At 48.6% G+C, this 19,427-nt stretch overlaps 1 protein-coding gene across 1 annotated transcript in view; it reads right to left on the bottom strand.

Annotated features, from left to right (window-relative positions):
- The window catches only part of ZNF516 (zinc finger protein 516), a 113,982-nt gene extending 100,601 nt beyond the window's left edge, over positions 1-13,381 (bottom strand). Inside the window, exon 1 of the mRNA XM_060121446.1 lies at positions 13,321-13,381. The gene's annotated coding sequence lies outside the window, so the exon portion shown is untranslated. The remainder of the gene's footprint in view (positions 1-13,320) is intronic.
- Between the last annotated feature and the right edge of the window lie 6,046 nt (positions 13,382-19,427).

Genomic DNA, 19,427 nt, shown 5'->3' with positions numbered 1-19,427 from the left:
TGACACTGGCTCCCAGCTCCTCCTGGGGATCCATCAGTAATCCCGGCCACCTAGAAAGGGGGAGGGGCCGGGAAGAGGAACACTGGCCTTCCACGACATGATCTCCACAGTGACACAACTCCGGAGGGCGCAGACCAAGACTCAAAGTCTCTAGGCTTCAAGGAGCATGAGGAAGGTCAAACTCAAGGTGACTGCCCAGAAGATGCTCTGCTCAGATAACCCCAGTTCCTTACCCGCGAGAGTCTCAGTGGTTAAGGAAGTGGGGGGAAGGGGACCAGAATGACTTCCTAACTGTTATGAATACTAAACAAAATACACACAGAATGTGGGAGCCTTGCTCACAGCGGGTGTGAGATGGATGTTTGTGGAAAGGAAATGAACCTTGGTAGAGCATTTATGAGCTATTTATTTGGGGGGGGGGGCTGGTTTTTCAGGCATTTGCCCAATTTGATTCACGTCTATAAGTCCTTGGTAGTAAAACTTCAATTTCTAATACAGCGAGAAACTGTTAATGCTCAATACCTGGGATCATATTGTCAAGGTGATTCAAAAAATAGCTCTCAGTGCAGGGTCCTGTGTTCTGATGCCCTCGGCTCCTTGTACCAGGGCAGCTCCAAGGAACCACCTTTGGAAAGCCACCGCAGACCCACCCTAAGAGCATCACTGAAGACCGTCCACATGAAAACACGTGGCCTGTGAACGAGGTCCACACACAAATCAACGTGAGCAGTCTCCTTTAGGGTTCCAGGCTAGAAAAGGCTTCTCTTTCACAGAACCGGTGAGTTTTGCCTGTATTGTCAATTCGACATGTAAATGGCCCTGTTTCACTCTTGTTTTAGTGACCAGAAAGCTCAGATTATAAATTTTGGTCCAAGCATACCCACCGGAGGGAACACAACGATCTGGATATGGAACCCTATTTTCCCCTTGTGAGGACCTATGATCCCATTTCCTTGTTCTTGACTTTTATTTAAGTTTTACTCTGTATTTAATGTAGACCTCAAGTGTGTACCTCACACCCTTTATGGAATGGGGATAAACAAGCAAACTCTTCCTACCAACAGACGAATAACAGGATTTCAATCACCAGATTCTCCACATGCCTCTGCCAATATCCTCACAGAAGGAGGGTGATGTCCATACACCGATTAAATAAACCTCTACAATCCAAGTTTACATGGGCCGTTACGTATTTTGAGAAATGTCTAGAAAGGTGGCAAACTACCTAGGGCATAGTGTCAGGAAGATAATGAAGAAGTACTCAGCACTAACTTCTTCAGAGAACGGAAAACAGAATGCAAAATCTGGGTCTCAGTTTACTGATTTTTCCCCTTAAGAGAAAACCTAGAATGTTGGCTATGTTTGCCCACGTGGAGAACGCAAAGGAGACAGGTTTTCTAAGCGGCTCTTGCATGATGAAGACAAATTCACTGCACCCTGGCCCAGCTCCCAAATTTGCCGGAGCAGGCAGAGGGAACGGATCCCCTATACAGCATCCAGGAGCAGAGCAAGACCCCGCCAGCCCGTCCCATGGGTGCCGTGGCCACCTGTCTGAGCTGCCATCGCCAACAGGGAAAAGGGAAGTGTGGTCTCACCGAGGTCGGCTTGCCCCTCTCCCCCACCTGTCTTCCTCTTCCTTGCCATCTTGTCCACCTGCACCAAAGATGTGCACAAGGGAAGGTGCCCACCTGCTCTGGTCTCCCCTGTGGCTCTCCCCAGCCCACCCGGCAGTCACCCACTCCATCGCGATGAGAGCCTGGCCCTGCACGTGCCCTGCTCTGCACCAGCGTGCGCTTCACCTCTGCCGCGGCCTCAGACAGGAGGCCCACCAGAGACTGCGGGTCTATCTCAGCCACCGCTGGTCCTCGAGGACCCCTTTCCCTGCATGCTTTGCTGGCTCTTTTCTTCTAGGACTTTCTATCCCCTGCTGGTGATTTGCTTTCTATATTTACTCTCTTATAAAAAGTGATGAGAGTAGGGTGTTACCATTGGGTTTCCCAAGAAAATCTGTACCTGGGCCCCGTGCTGAGCTGGGAACGGGTGCCCACAGCTGCCAGGTCTTGGGTGACGACGGGGCTTCCCCGTTTCCTCCCAGTCTGAGTTCGGTGATGCTGGGTGGCCTTGAAGTAGGACGGTTTATCCAGTTCTCCCACTAACACGATATCCCCATGGAGAGCTGCAAAAATTTAGTCAACATTTTTTCTTCTCTCTGGAGACAGATTTAAGCATCAGAAAGTGAAACTGAAGTGGAGCCCTCTCCCTCCTGTCCTAAATAACCCACCACTTTGCTGGGTCTACATTCGCAGAGCTCCATCAGCCCTGCACCTTCTCAACAAGGTCCTCTTGACCTCAGACTGCGACCGCACTTTCTTCTGTGCGCTCAGCACGGGGTACCAGGAAGAGACCAGACTGTGACTCAGGAAACCTGGGTTTGAGCTCAGCTCCATCACTGTGGCCTCAGCGAATCACTAAGTCCTTCTGCCGTTCAGTAGCTGTAAAATGCCCAGATTCACCCCCAAATCATCTCTAAGTCAGCTGCAAATAACACACATATAATTCTCAGTATGAGCCTTTTTAAACAAGTCCAAACAGAAATAACATAAACGTACAAAGAAAGGTAAATAACCAGCAAAGTGAATTTTTCCCTTCATGGTCATCCTGTAGTATCAATTGAAAACTCCCGACAGACATGAAAACCCTACTCTGGAGCGATGCACCCCCGTAACCTGCTCGGGCCACGAAGGTACAGCTCAGTAAGCGTCTAAATGGTGCCTTTGTGGCCCCAAAGATCTAATGCACTTTCCAGAATAGTCTACTATTTCCATGGACACTGGAAAGACCTAATTTAACCGCTGGCTGAAATGCATACTCTCAACCGCCCTCTGAACGTCTGTAGCTAAATGAACACGGATGGTCAATGGACGCCCACACGCACAAAAAATCCCAAATTCTAACTGCTGTAACCTCTTTTTTTAACCAATCCCTACAGATACTTGAAAATGTGTAGCTATTAGGAAAATTAACCTTCCTTTGTAAAGTTCAAATTTTAAGCAGCCCATCATCTTTCATCAACCTAGAAAATAACTGATAAGCCAATCTTCCTGTAAAAACCCTGAACAGATTCTGCTTTTCTGTCACCAGGGTAATTTACTGAGGCCAATTTTAATCCTACCACTAAACCACTAATCCCATGACTCTGCAGAACTGTCCCAAGTTTACGTTGCTATGGCAAGCATTCTTACATCAGGAATTCAGTTATTTACTCATAGTTGTGTTTTTCAAGTTGGTTTTAGAAATGAGATCATCGTCCTTGCCTCTTGTTTTAAAACGTAAAAAGCCACGTCTGAACTAAGGAGGCCATCTGAGCACGTGGCTGGGTCATCACAGTAACACTAATTTAAATTACGCATGGTGTTACTCAAAGGAACAAATTATCACCGTTTTGCTAACGGTCATGCTAAAGACACAGAAAGCTCTGGTATGATGCATCTCCATCTGGTGGGACTATGGTTATCAATGTGAATGATTTTCTCCAACCGGCACAAAAATCGCCCCGGGTCACTGACGGTGTCAATATACATGACGTCACCCAAAGCAGCCTTCACTCAGATTCTCTGAGAGGTACCTTCCCATCCACATATGCCCACATACGCTTTACAGGCAACACACATGAATGAGTATAAATGTGTTTACTCCTCTCCTTAAAACAGGAAACACAGTATGGTTAAAACGAATGAGACAGATTCAGCAGGAGACTATCTGGACACACGTGAGCTTTGGTGGGCAACTCGACAGCCATACGGGACCTTAAAAATGGAGGCAGAAATCGTGATTCTCCACGTCCACAGCTTCCTGAGACGTGGCATCTAGCAGAGGAGCTACCCTTGTGATTAAATCCACATCTATCTGAAAATTCGAAATAACACATGTAAACTAAACAAGGTGAAAACATCTAGATAATCCCAGACCAGCACCACAAAAGTTTAAATTATAGAACAGGATCACCCATCTGTCCATTGGTTCATCCATCCATTTAAAAAAGAATAGCTAATTCTTTAAGGGGAAAAAAAAAAAAACACATTTTTTTTTTTAGCTCTAGGTTAAAGTCACCAGAATAATCAGGAACGAAACAGTGAAAGTCCTGTCTCACTAGCCCAACTTTCTGCCTATTTACAACCAGCAGAAGTTTTAACTGCTCACTTCGGGCTGTGTGTCTTCCTGAACCAACACAGTCAGCCAACATTTAATGTCAAACTCTTTTCCACAAAAATTATTTCAGGAAAAAAAAGTGACACTTGCTCACAGCCCTCAAATATCAACAGAATGAGAAGCTGCTAGAGACAGGAACAGCCTCTCGGCACATCTCTGGTTGCATCCTTCACTGCCCTCACTTTCGAAGAACATTCTGGAATGCTGAAATGAATCAGTACCTCATGCAGCCCAAGTCAGCCCGAGCAACATAGGTTAAACAGTGCCATATGGCAAACACAGGCGCATGCTGCCCTTTTCTGAGACAAAGGACAAAAATTCCTAAACAAATATCCTTTCTTTTCACAGGGGAGGAGGTGAAGAGGGGAGGGTTTTTCAAGTGAGACCAAATAATGCCGAAAAAAGCTTTTTCTTTAATTCTTAGAGCCTAAGAAAAAAACTAGAGTTTTACCAGAGAACCTCAGTTTTTCAGAGTCTCCCTTCAACTACATCCTGAAAGCTAACACCACAAGTTAGCCTAGCTCCCTATACCCTAAATGAGCAAGAAGTAACAAGACAGCTGCACCCGAGGGCTGAGCTGACAACAGCGGTCCTCCGGGTGCCAGAAACGGTGAGAGACAAGCCTACCTGCTTCTGAAGGAATAAAACACCAGCTTACTTCAGTCTTGAAAATAAAATACATTAATATCTCAACTGACTTTCAACACTCCATTGAGGAGGTGTCTGAACCTCACGATCACATACAATACATGTCTCTTAAAGTCAGGTTTTGGAATGCGATGACTTGATTACATTCCTGACAGCAAAGCATCATCAACAACAACAAAAGAACAGAAAGAAGAAGAAAGAAAATCTACCGAATGAACACATAGTTGAAATACACTTGTAAAATATGTTTGTAAAACGTATATTTGAAATATATTTGCAAAACGTATCTAAACCCAAGGGAGCTGCTTTTTAAGTTTATCTTTTCGACTCACCGGTGTGGTGTTTTACTCATCATTTTACACATATTTACATGTTTGGGTTCTAAAAATAGTTGCGTTTCTAATGATTTCCGCTTTGTAACTTTCAGTACCATTGGCACTGAAGACTACATGCCAACTGTTTTTCGGGAAACTACTTTTAAGGGATATTGAAAGCCACAGAATTATACTTCGTTAAGATTCCGATGTATGCTACTGGAAAACATTTCATTCCGGACATAAATATTCCAACCAGCACTAGCTTTGGAAACAAAAGCTTCAGCTGTTCAAATCACATGTAGCCAGACGCAAGGGATAAAGAATACACAAAACAGACAGTTGCAACTGCTAATTGTTACCAGTCAGTCTGAAATATACTTGATATACCTTAGCAGATAGTGTAAATTTCAAATACAAGCAATGCATTTACAGTGCCTATATATGTATCCTCCCTACGACTATTTAAGTCATAACTCTCAAACAGTCCTCTCTTGAAGAAAATTAATTTTAAAATAAAGATGCTTTTAAAAGAACTGGATGAGACATTTTAAACTTATAGTGAAAGTTTTTCTTTATTTTTCCCATAAGGTTGTTGTATTAAGAAATTCTTCTTAAAGAAACATTTGATGTGACCCCTTTCTTAGAATGGGCTCGTGACAATTTGTCGAAATTTCTGAAAACTGTAAGGTATTCATAGCTAGAGTCAGAGGATGAAGAGGATATGCCCTCCCATAAGTCACTTCCCCCTCTGGTGAGAGAGGTAGGGCGGGGGTCTCAGCTCCCTCAGGGCAGAGGTCACCCCTCCATCAAAGAGAAATGTCCCACCTCCCCACCGCCCCCCACACACACAATTCACTTGTTCCTGGGTCCAGAGAGGATGGCAGCGAAGGCATGAATCTAAAAAATGCTGTCACTCTTGTGGTCCCAAGGCACATTCAAACCCTAACAGGCTGCTGCCAACATACTGCTGGTCATCAGACGGAAAAGGTTGGGGGTGACATCCCCAAGGAGAAGACAGGAAGGAGAAGAGAGCCACCGTCACCTGTGTGACTCATGCCGCCAGTTAGCACCAAGCCCAGCGCAGAACAAGAGTCGAAAAATTGCTGGTACCCAAACTCCAGAGCAGACAGAATGGCAGCCCAGGGATGCACACCCACACTCCACATTCACATCTGCCTTCTCGCAGCTCCATCCCGCTAGCCTGCCTCTACACCACCACACATGGAGATGTATTCCAAACACCACCTGATCAGACCTCAGAACAAATCCACTCCTGACACGGCGCTATTCATTGAAAAATGCAAAATCCAAATGAGATGAGGCTTCCTACCAAGAGCATAAGGGTCTGGGAGCTAAAGACAGTGATGCAATGAATTCTTCCTGTTTAGACATTAATAATTCCGGAAGAAAAGATCAAAGGCGCCCAGTGCTAAGCAAGCCAAGGCAGGTCCACGTGCTGGGTGCCAGTTCTGCCGGGGCACAGGCAGCGGGGCACAGGCAGCGCGGCCAGGGCGATGCCGCGCACAGGCAGCGCGGCACAGGCAGCGCGGCCAGGGCGATGCCGCGCACAGGCAGCGCGGCACAGGCAGCGCGGCCAGGGCGATGCCGCGCACAGGCCCACTAGGGTCCTCGGGACGGCGTCCAGCAAGAAGACAGTTAATAGAACTTGCCCCACAGCCTCTAGAGCTTTTGAGGGGGAGGGGTTAGGGCAGCAAAGAGATGCATTTTTTGAAAGAATTGACTGTGTCAGAATAAGTCCATCCAAGTGCTAAAAGGTATAAACATTTACAGCATGTAAGATGTCTGCTTTTGAAGAAGGAACGTTACGTTCAAATATTTATAACTGCAGATATCTGATCAAATACATTGCACTTTCTTCTGCTTTCTACCATTAGCTCTATGCCTTCAGCTGAAATCTATGCCTTATCACCGAGAAAGGTTAGCTGTCTCCAGCTAAATTTGGCCATCAAACGCCAATGAAAAAGTTATTTGTCTCCTGCACAACAGAGTTGCTTTATTCAGTTGGAAATCTAGCTACATTATAAGCAAAATACCACTTTTAATGCTATAACTGAAAGCAATGCCGAACACGGAATAAAAACCAAAAGAGTGCAGTCTCTTGCACACTGCAAACAAATATATTATGAAAGGAAAGTACACACGTCTGGACAAGCTCCTTCCCGCTGAACAGAGCCAGCTTCTATTTCAGTTTCCTATTTCTATGCCATTAAGGTATAATGCAGCTGAAACTCTAAACACAATCTCCAGCCAGACTTAGAGCCACTCCCACAAAATTCTTTATAAGAGTCCTTCTGGTAAATTATGAATAAGACCAACACGTATCCTGGAAAAGGAATAAATAAAACTCCACAGCAACCCCATAAACTGAGCACTGGTTTTTCAAGAACTATCCATGACTAAACTCTACTTAAATTCCTAGGTCACATTATCATTTTTCCCAGTTTAGTAACGCTGAAAACCATCTGTTCGAGTTGACCCCACTTTGAGTTCTTCTTTAAAGAAGTCTCCTTTTCTTTTTCACATAATTGTTGCTAAACTTAATCTCCCCATTGAACGCTCCACCTGTAAGACTCAAATATCTCCACGTAGGAGCAAGTAAGGTAAATGAAGTTAAAGTTTAATTCACGGAAGTGGAGACAAGGTGATTTCAGCATCGACCTGTTTTCACAGACATCTCCCATTCTATTCACTCTGCCTTGGTCTCTGAGATGTCTCACCAAGTTAGAAATGTGGGGACTTCGGAGCCCCAAGGAAACTTTAGTCTCTAAATGAGTCAGTCAACTTTCAAGGTCCTCTACAAATAACAATGGGATTAAGACCAGTGATGAAAACTATTCTCAAATCATCACTGACTAGTATCAGTTACACGTCCAAAAGTTAAAAGTCCTTGATGGAGCAAGTTTCAGTATACTAAGCCATTTGGAAAGATTACGCTGACAACAAAAGCTTTCGGAAATGAAACGAAGCAAAACTCCTCTCTCTTTTTCCACTGTTGAATCCTGCGCCTACCAACTATGCTCCTTGGCTGTTCTGTTTCATTTTACAGACGTTCGCATTCTTCTCAGTGAGCTTTCTGGCGCATCCCTGGGGCTTGTTATTTTTTTAGAATGTTAATGTGCTCTAAACGTTTCATTTTATTCAAATTACCAAATTTAACAAAATAAAGCCTTACTAATGAACTAAGAAAAATACCAGACATAATATATTTGTATCTTAACACATCAAAATTCTAATTCCATTACCAAAATACTGGAGTCTCGCTCAGAGCTCAGGGTCTCCCAGGGTCCATTCAAGACGGCATGGGAATTGCTCTCGTGAAACTCTCTGTCCTTCTCCAGGACCCGAACTCCCAGACCCAGGCACGGCCGGCCAGCTCCGCACCCTCCAGTTTCGCACACAGGCGGGGAAACTGCGCGGCAGTGGTATGTGGGATAGTTAATTCCGGCCAGTCTGTGTCAATATAAATAACACAGCTATTTTGACGCCACAATCAAAGAATGCAAGAGAAAATGAAGGAGGAACAAACAAATGATAAAACGAGCTCTTTTTTTTTGCGCGGCAGTAGAAAGATCCTACCGAATAGCATGCATGCCTAGTTCCTTAAAGTAGCACTTACATTCCTAAACCAAAATACTCCGATCATACTAACAGGAAGGCACGAAAAATAATCTGGCGAAGATCCTGTTGGGGGAATAACCACCCTTGCTTCTCCTCCGGTCAGACCTTTAATGGTATTTATCACACCGCCACGGGGTGGGAGCACCTCAGTGTTTAAGTCATCTTTAATCAAGGCTGGAGACCTACGGGCAGGTTCATGGGGGAAATGCAGGTCTGTTGCACGTTTAATGAAGACTTTTGTGACCTGCCGTTAGGTCGGCGCGGTGCGCGGCCCAGGGTCCCGCAGCCCTGCCCTTTGTTACGCGGTGGACCCCGCCGGCAGGCCTGGCCCCCAACCACGGACACCCCGGGGCTTCCAGCCGCAGCCCAGAGGGCACGCGGGGTCCCCACGGCCGACACGCACCAGGTCCCACGAGCAGGACGCAGCAACTCCACGCGCGGACGCCCCACACGGGGACGCCCGGGCCCGGTGCCCACCAGCCCCTCGCGCACAAATCCGCGCGCTGCCCGCGGCCCGGCACCAGGTCAGGTATGAACACTTATGTAATCGCCCGGGGGCCACGCCTCTCCCACCGCCCCACCTCCGCCAGGACAAAGTGAAGTTTAAAATAGAAACCAATTACCTGGCCTCCGCCGCGCCTCGGCCCCCGGAGCGCGGTCCGCGCCGCCGCGCACACCCCCGCCCCAGCCGGGGCCCAGCGCAGCCCGCCCCCCGCCCCGGCCCGGCCCGGCCCGGCCCGGCCCGCACTCCCCCGCCCCGCGCCGACCCCGCCCCAGACCAGGCCCTCACCCCCCGGCCGGGCCCCCCAGTCTCCCGCCCCAGAGCAGCCCCGGGCCCTGCACTCCCCACCCCCAACCTCATCCCCGCCCCCTCCCGCCGGCCCGATCCCTCCCCAGTTAGACCCTCTCCGGCCCGCACGGACCCCCGCCTTTGTTACGGTTGCGAAGTTGGGCCGTGGGTCCCCGTCTCTTTCACTTCTTGGGTTACAGTGCAGGCGTGTGACGTCCGCTCCACATGACGGGGGCGGGGGGCGGGCGCCGGGGGGAGGGGGCGGGCCGGGCCCTCCCCCACCTCCCCGCCCCGCCCGCCCCGCCCACGGCCCTCCCCCAGTTAGCCGGGCCGCGAGAGGCCACCGCCCCCGGGGCGGGCAGGTAAATGCCACCGCCCCCGCCGGGCCCCCGCCTCCCCAGGCGCCCCAGGCCCAGCGCCGCACCAGCGGGAGAAACAGAAATAGGAATGATTTAATCTAGCGACGCCTCCCCCTTCTGCCCATTCCTCAATCCGCGAGCTCACAGAGATTGGGGGGCGGGGGGAAGAGAATCGAGTCGTACTCGGATTTAGGGGGCGGAAATGGCCCGGGCGGGAGGCGCGGGGCTCTGGACACCACCTTGTAACCGAGTTAGGATCTTGATGGGAGAGGACGAAGGTCGCCCGGGGTCGCCCGTGGACCCTCCGGCAGACCTCCGCGCGGCTCTGCAGCCGGACACACCGTGCGTGGACCAGGTCGGGTAGCAGGGTGCCTCCCAGGGGTCTCGGGGAAGCAGGGGACACATGTGGGTCCTTAACCCGTTCCCTGCAGCATTACCATCCGTCCCAGGGCGAAGCAGCACAGCCACTCCAATACGGAACAGAGATGCTACATGGCTAGTAGCATGTGTCCACACACAACACTACCAGTATTCCTAGGGAAGTTGGTGCCGGGTTAAACCCGTAGGAAACGTGTGGCGGCCCGTGACGCGCTCCGCCCGTGAATGTGCCCATTGTGCGCGGGAGCCACGGCCAGCCCTTCGCATTCATAAGTCGGGTGGGCAGCAGAACTCTGACCATAAGCAGGTCACATTCTATCTAGCCTTTGCCATGGACTAAGGATCAACTGCCAGTGAGAAAATAAAATGTGAAGTTGGAAGGTCCACGCTGCCCTTCACTTTTACAGTTAACACCAGTTTCAACAATCCTCGACCTGGCTACGCTTAGCGCCCGGCGAGTGGGCTCCCTCCCTCCGACCCCAAGAGCGCAGGGCGCGCCTGCCGCGTGGGAACGTGACGGAAGGAACCACACATTTCGATTCCCCAGTCTCTGAGAAGCACAATCGCATCACTCCTTTTCTTCCCCGTCTGCAGGTTTCGACTGGAATCCGAAAGCACTTCTTACGCCCATTCTTTACGGGGGGACACTCGGAGGATGGAGGGTCTCCATTTGGACTGCCGCGTGCCCACCTAGCTTCAAAGACTCAGAAAAAAGCGTGTCCACGTCTACAGCTCTCAACTGTGCAAATCAGGAGCCTGAGGACGCGTGGGGCTGGTCGGATTTAACAGTGTGCAGACACATGGGCGCATGCACGCGCGCGCGCGTACACACTCACACCCCAAATTACCTCCGGGATGGAGAAAGCCGCTGCGGATTGGCCGGGAGAGCCGTCACTCACACCCAGGGGGCAGGGAGACTTCGCAAGGCTGTTTCCTTTTTTTCCCCTTCCCTACCGTTTCATTTATTGGTAAAACAACAGCAGAGGTCTGAAAGTTAGCCATCTGCGCCGAGAGAGAGTTTGCCTTCGTTAACGAGGGGGGGGCGTCAGACAATATCCGTTTAAATATATTTTGTACTTCCTCAATGGATGAAAGGGGAAATTAGCAATCGGGGTGGGGGAGGACAGGGAGAGCGCGGTGAAAAGGAGGGGGTCATCCGGGAGGGGATGGACGCAGGGTGAAGCTGTTCTCAACACCCAAAAGGGACTCTGACCTTTCACTGATCTCGAAATTAAAAAATGTTCTTCACAGGTCAGATTAGAACAAACACTGGTCCTAATTTATGAACTCATTATTTTAATTTTATTATTTAAGCATGCGCCAGCAATCGTGTTTCCTTAAGAAAGAACTGACCTATTTTTGGCTGGAGATAAACGATCATGTTAACAGATGTTAATCTTGTAATCTGTTTTTCCTGTAAGCACTTTACATACCCGGGTTTCAGACCTTAAAAATAACATCTTTTCCAAAAAGACCTGACGTCACAATTCACTCCCTGAAAAATCACTCCCCCTCTCCAGTTTTTTTCCTCCGCAATGATCTCAAAGACATTAAATCTTTTCCACTTTATAAACGCTGATTTGTTCTGCCTCGACTCCCACAGGCTTTTATTTGCATTTCAAATTCCACAGGTTACACCAGTCGCCTTTTCAAAAAATGTAAACCAACAATGAAGCAGCAAATGGCTTTCTGTGCATCTGGATTAAATAAGGCACAGAATGAATATATTTTAAAAGAGGGCTGAGCAAGTTGATCTTTGCACACCCGGAGACCAAGTAATTCTTTATCAGTAAGCCCAGCGGAATGAGTAAAACAGAGACACCCAACCCCAGAAGCCCCTGGTCACATCCCGGTCTGCTGCGGGGAGCTTATTAACGCTGATAATAAGCGAGGCTGACTTACAGACCCACATTTTTCGGATACAAGGCTCGGTCTCTCGGGTCCCTAATAGCAAAGCTCCACCGGCTCCCCAGCCCACCACGGGTGATTGTCACCGCACACCAACCTTCCTTCATGAACCACTGTTTTAAATACCCAACTCGGCTGTCTTTTAACAAACTTATTCATACAAAGTTTCTTTAAAACTCGACGAGGCGGTTCGATCTAAATACTGATCTTAACACTTCAGTAGGTTAGCTCCCCCTGGAAATGGCAGACGAGGCGCTTCTCCACCACCACCACCACCCCCAAACACACACCCCAAGTATTCTTTTCTAGTATACACGCGGGTATACAACGCGATCAATACCTCCTCCGCCCCCAGCCACGCCAGGCTGGGTGCATCTCCGAGGAGCCCCTGCCACGCAGACCCCGTCTCCCCACCCCGCCTCAGTCACTGCGAGAACCCTCGTCCCCAACCCCACTCCGGACCTAACTTCCCTTCCGGGCTCTCACTTCTTTAATGTTAGGGTCACTTATGCGCTCCCAGCTGATGGGCACGCAGCCAGGGGAGGGGGGAAACAACGCCCCTCCCCGCAAGCACGTCCCCGAGGCAGCAGCGCTCGGTGCCCACTGGCATCGACCCCATCCACCAAACCCTTAATAACTGAAGCGGCTCCTCGGGCCCCGAGGCCCCAGCACCCACCTTCATTAGCCGGAGCGTTTTACTTTAAAGTAAGGCAATTTGCTCTTTGTCTCCTAATGGATGGAGAGCGCATCCGAGCTCCCCTCCTCCCGCGTCGCCTTTGACGAAGTGTACAAAGCCGGAGCCTCCTCCGCGCTCCCACCCCGCCCCTCCACTGCGGTAAAAGCCACCTCCCGGGCGCTCGCTGGGCCGCCCCAAGTTGCATCTTCCCTCTCCCGGAATTGCGGAGCGGAGCAACTAGCCACCGGGAAAGCGAACCGCCCTCCCCGCGCCCCGGAGTCCTTTCCCGGAGCCCCGACCCCCGCGGCGCACGCCGGGTCCCCCACACGTCGAGGCCTGGTCCCAGCGACCCCCGCCCTCCCGCGGGCCCCGCCGCGCCTACAGCCCGGCCCCTACCTTGGCGGGGAGGCGGGCGGCCCGGGGAGGAGGACGCGCACGCCCCGCGCCTCTGAAGGTGAAGCCGAGCGCCCGAGGCGCGGAGCCGAGCGCTGCACTAGACCGACCGCGCCAGCTGCGCCCGGGCGCGGGGGACGCGCGAGGGCGCGCGGGGCCCACCACGCGCCCGGCCCCCTCCCCGCGCCGCCCGCGCGCGCCCCGGACGCGCCCGCCCCGCGGGGACCCCGGCGCCGGCCGGGCTCCGGGGGTTGCGCGGCGCGGGGAGGGGACCGGGCCCCAGCGGCCCGGCGCAGGCCCGAGGCTTCCCCCAGCCCCGGAATGGTCTGCCCTGTAGGAAACGCACACGCTCCACTATTGTCTCATCAGCACAAAGTTCTGCCACACTGCGGGGAAAGTCTGGAGGCTCGCGATGACTCAGACACTGATAATTCTTCCCCTAATAGCACTGAATCCCGATCCCAGCGGCTAGTTGTCGCCCCTTATTCCCAAGGACTAGCGCTGCCGCAGATCCAGTTACGGGAAGCTGTTTACGCGCACACACGGATACACACACAGGCACGCATCCATACGTGCAAGCGTGCCGGGAATGCATGTTCAGCCGGCTCGGGCACCTGAGCCCTAAGCCTGGAATCCAGATTCACAGGCGGGTATCCTTCCGGTGGTCCCAGCCGCGCGTGGTTTACAAGCCGCTTAGGGTGTGCGTTTCACCTAACTTCCTGATAAAGGTGCCGGGGGTATTCAGACACAGGGTATCTGCAGATGAAGTCCGGAATCAAGATGGGGTCCCACTGGAAAGACTTCAGAACAAGATTCTGCTGTCTGGCAATTTAAAAATCCCTGTTGTTTTTTATTTTTATCCTTGAAAAGTTCCACTTTTTGTTTTTCAAACTCCACTTTCTCACCCCAATTACTACTCTCCGTGGGCCGTAGTTAGTTGCACTAAGTCGAGTCTGAGAATGGAATTCCCAATTTGACTCCAGAAATCTTTCACGGGGAGTGGGTGACTGCAGAGGAGAAGGGGCGGGAGGGGGCAGATGGAGGGGAAGGAGGAGAGGTGAAGGGGGGAGGCTGTGGGAGCGGGAGCCCCCCCCCCGCACGCTCGAGCCGGGGGTGACGTAGACCCAGGGAGCGGTGGCCTCCGCGGAGTAATGCTGCCCTCTCCCACCAGGCTCCTGGCCGTGTTCTGCTCACCTCGTGACGATCTGCAGTGGAGATGGATTCCATCCAAGACCCGGCCGTGGCTCTGCTGTGGAGGCCGCGCTACGATCCAGGCCTTACCTTCCGCGGTGGCATTTCTCTCGGAGCCTAACGTTCGCTAATACTCACGGCTGCTGCAGCAGCTGGGGGCCCGCTCCAGCTCAGGGCATTTACAACAGAAACCACTACGGACCAGCACCCAGGAAGGGAGTTGTGCCTGCAAAGCTGGACTCTCAGCCAGTGGGCCATTCCGCATGTGTGCAACGTGAGTGCAGGGTGTGTGATGTGTGTGCGTGCGTGTGCATGTGCGTGCGTTTCCACGAAGCAAGGGAGTGGGGGGTAGAGAGACAGGGAGGGAGCAAGACGGCCGAGAACCTCTGCGAGAAGGATTCCTGGTCATAAAATATGATTAATGATCTGCACTAACTCGGAGAGCAGGCATGGTAAAGGTCGTTGACGATTGTTGCTGGTTTCAGCCTGAATGCCTGAGTGCGATGTATTCTTGAACAATCAAATTTAAGCCCGATTCACAGAAAAGTATTGAAGTGCCCACAATTCTTTACAATGCAGAGTAAAAATGCACAAATAAAAGTACGCCCCTGTTGCAACTGATTACATGGATATAAATGTCATATAGAGACGCACTATCACATATATAGGTATGCGCCCCCAAAGAGATTAAAATTTGCCTACTGAAACTTTAATACTTTTTGTAGTATTTTGGAATGGATTTGAGTCCATGGTAAAAGTTCTTAGGTCTATTTAAGACTACAGGATTGCACTAATAACTTCCATGTGTGGAAAATTGACAAGTTAGACCAACAATCGGTGAGCAAAGCTTCCACGCTCCTCCACATAAAACTGTGAGCTTCATGACTTGCCTTCTTTCTCCAGCCTGCTTATCACCCACATGTGATTTCACTCAGGGCCACGCGGGTTCTACAATAATAGTGTGCTTTTCTTCCCTGTTTCTCTACAATGCATGCAGAATCTGAGAATGTAACTTGAGAGGCCGTAAGAGTTACATCCTGGGGAATGGCAGCTTGAGGACCAGCTCGGTTTTGTTACTGGTGAGAGCACCCTTCGTGAGCCGGATGTGTTTACATTACTGTTCGTTTGTCAACACACTATTTTAAAAATGGTATCAAAACAAAATATATGAGTTCTCGTACTACTCCTACAATATATTCAGCATGGTCAAAATTTCAACTGTTTAATATCTTCAGACATTTAAAGTCCCCATTAGAGTTTAAGGACACTGCTTCTGCACAAAATATACATCCCTGAAATCCCCCAAAAGAAGTCCTCCTATTTTGAAATGTTTAGGTAAATTACAATATTTGGGTGGAGAGAAATCAGCAAGACTGATGGATTAATGGTTGGATATACATTGGGTATTTATAATTTTATAACAGAAAAGAATTCTGGTTAATGAAATAGTTGGAGAAAAAAATACTTATTTTCCCTTGTTATGGTCTAATGAATTATCTGTTCAGGATTTGGGACTCTGTCCCTTCAAGCTAAGGAAAATGGCATTTTAATGAAACAGTGTTGAATGGCTTGTCTGCATAAGTCAGGCAATGGTGTGTGATTATTGGGCATTTAGATCAGAAAGGTTCCTAAGAGATTCCATTAAAGAATAGTTAGAAGTGAAAAACAGATACCAAAAAAAACAAGAACCTCCTAAAAGGCCTTGTCCGTCTGAAAGCTGGAAGTGAAACTCTCTAAACTATAGTGTGAAATCTAAGACAAACTAGAAATATTTATTAAATATGCATGCTCAAAATTTTAAGTGCACTACTTATTAGTAAATATTTAATGTTAAATCTTTGTGTGAATTTCTTAGGATTTTCTAAATTATATCTGAGAAAGGAGAATGACATCATATACCTAAGTCCAGGTATAAAATATTTAGCTCTCTGAACTAACTTAAATTTAGAGATTTCAGAGTGGATTGGGGATACATTTGATTTAAATTGTCAACCAGTATCCCTAGGTAAAGGCTGTTTTAAGAGCAGCACAGCTGCTGCTGCATTTATACTGTCTGGAGTAGGTGGCAATCTCACGTATAAATGGAAATTGGCTATTTATTTAGTCACTGATGGTTTCAAAAACGTTACCGCAGTCCTAACTTGCCGTTCTTTCCTAAACTCTTTCCCTTCCTTAGAGCCTGGAGACTCAGAGAATCCGCTGTATTTAGATTACGGAGGAAGGGAAAACAGCCCATCAGCGTGAGCGATTCAGTATGGAATTTAACATATGGTGACCCCCTGCCCTGATGAGAGGCAAAGTTGTGATTATATTTTAAATAGTCTTTACAAAATGGTTTCAGGCTGCTTGAATCTGAAGTTAACCAACAGAATATTTTTAATCGTGGTGTAGGAAACTATCTCAGTTGTTTCTTAAATTTTAATTCTTATGGAAGGTGATGAATACTGTAGTAGTGAAATAGACACTATACGTTTCTTCTAAACACACACACACACACACACACACACACACACACACACACACACACACACCCCATTACCTCTAATGTGATCCATGTCCAGATTCTCCTAGCTTCTCACCGAGCAGCTTTCTCTGGTGCCGTCTTTTGTGTAAATTTGACAATTTGGGTCAATCTGTCTGGGCTTTAGGCTTACTCAGTCATGGTGGAAACCTGCGTGTTGTTTGAAAGACTTCCGTGACGATTTCTTCACCTCTCCGTGGCGTCCGAGTCTGAATACACCTTAAAAGCCATACCTGAATTTTTCAATAGTTTAATAATCAGCAAAGCGTCTCTTCCAGATCTGCGCAAAATGGACCCATATGCGCGACACAGAGAATGGTTTCCTCATTTTTCCCCACGGCAGAAACCCTAACCTTCCCAGGGAATCAGCCGTTTTAACAATCTGTCCTGGTTTTCTGCTCAGAGGAAAATTCCATGATGACCCCTACTCCTGTTCTCAACGCAGCACGGCTTCTCTTTTACTCTTGTGCACCGGTTTTGGTTAATGACAAAGATATCTTTAATAACTTTCGGTCAGAGCGTTCGTGCCGATTCAGAATTGAGGCAAAAGCATCATGGGACTAACAGTCCCAGGGATTTGCAGGCATGTTTTCTCACCATTTGCAGTTTGGGGTAACTATGTCAGAACCTCACAGCAGGTAGAGGGCCCTCAAATCTGTTCTTAATATCAACTTAAGTGAAAGAGTCTCGCAGCAGCTGGCTGCGGGAGAGCTGATACGGAATTCCACAGATGCGGTTCCTAATGGCTGGAAGAATAAAAGGAAGTAGGCCGCAGAGCAGAATTCATTTAAGGAAAGACAAATTCAGGAAGGATTCTTCTTTGGAAAGATTTCCCATGTTCGGGAAGGGAGGGAGTGTTTTTCTTATCACAGGATCCCACAGTATGTTAATTACTTAACAGATAGGTTGTTACTAACACCATACTTCTTACAACAGCAAAACCAATGACTTTTTCTGCCCCCAAATCTCATTATGTTTCCCCATGCATAACTGATTACATGTGCGTGTTGATGCAAACTTTTCTAAGAGAACTGAAAATAAAATAAGGGAACCGGCAACATCTCTTTCACTGTGGGTAGGCAGATATACTTGTAATGAAACCGAGGAGGGAATAAATGCTCAGAAACCTTCGCGTGAGATCTCATTTGACACATCACAGAAGACAGTTTGAAGGAAAGCAGAATTTGGCATTTAGGTGGTTTGATGATATTAGAATCAGAACAATAAGAAAAGAAGTGGTCAGGATACGGGTGAGTCGTTGTCATAATTATGGAGTCAAGGCATTTCGTTGATGAGGAAGGCTGGGTACAATTTTTTTTATTAATTTTTATCGCAGTATAGTTGCTTTACAATGTTGTGTTAGTTTCTACTGTACGGTAAAGTGAATCAGCTCTACGTACACATATATCCCCTCTTTTTGGGATTTCCTTCCCATTTAGATGACCACAGAGCACTGAGTGGAGTTCCCTGTGCTATACACAGGGAACTGTGTAGGTTCTCATTAGTTATCTATTTTATACATAGTAGTGTATATATGTCAGTCCCAGTCTCCCAGTTCATCCCTCTCCCCCCATCCTCCTGGTATCCATATGTCCGTTCTCTACATCTGTGTCTCTATTCCTGCTTTGCAAATAAATTCATCTGTATCATTTTTCTAGATTCCACATGTGAATGATATGATACGATATTTGTTTTCCTCTTTCTGACCTACTTCACTCTGTATGACAGTCTCCAGATCCATCCACATCTCTGCAAATTGCACAATTTCGTTCCTTTTTATGGCTGAATAAGATTGGGTACCTTTTTTTTTTTTTTTTTTTTGCGGTACGCGGGCCTCTCACTGTTGTGGCCTCTCCCGTTGTGGAGCACAGGCTCCGGACCCGTAGGCCCAGCGGCCATGGCTCACGGGCCCAGCCGCTCCGCGGCATGTGGGATCTTCCCGGACCGGGGCACGAACCCGTGTCCCCTGCAACGGCAGGCGGACTCTCAACCGCTGCGCCACCAGGGAAGCCCGGGTACAATTTTTTTAGTGACTTTTTATTGCAGTAAAAGAGACATAACACAAAATTTACCATTTTAACTATTTTTAGGTGTACGGTACAATGGCGGTAAGTACATTCACAATGTTGTACAACCATCGCCACTGTCCATCTGCAGAACTCTCTTCATCTTATAAAAGGGGAACTCTGTCCCCATCAACAACTCCCCATCTCCTCCACCCCGCAGCCCCGGACTACCACCGTTCTACTTTCTGTGACTGTGAATTCGACTACTCGAGGGAACCTCATCTAAGTGGGATCTCAGAATATTTGTTTTTTTGTGTCAGGCTTATTTCACTGAGCATAACGTCCCAAAGGTCCATCCACGCTGTAGCATGTAACTAGGTACGATTTTGCCT

The sequence above is a fragment of the Lagenorhynchus albirostris genome, chromosome 14 (genome assembly GCF_949774975.1).
Source record: "Lagenorhynchus albirostris chromosome 14, mLagAlb1.1, whole genome shotgun sequence".
Lineage (NCBI taxonomy): Eukaryota > Metazoa > Chordata > Mammalia > Artiodactyla > Delphinidae > Lagenorhynchus > Lagenorhynchus albirostris.
Note: the sequence above shows the minus strand (reverse complement) of the source record. Positions and strands in the feature narration are given on the sequence as shown.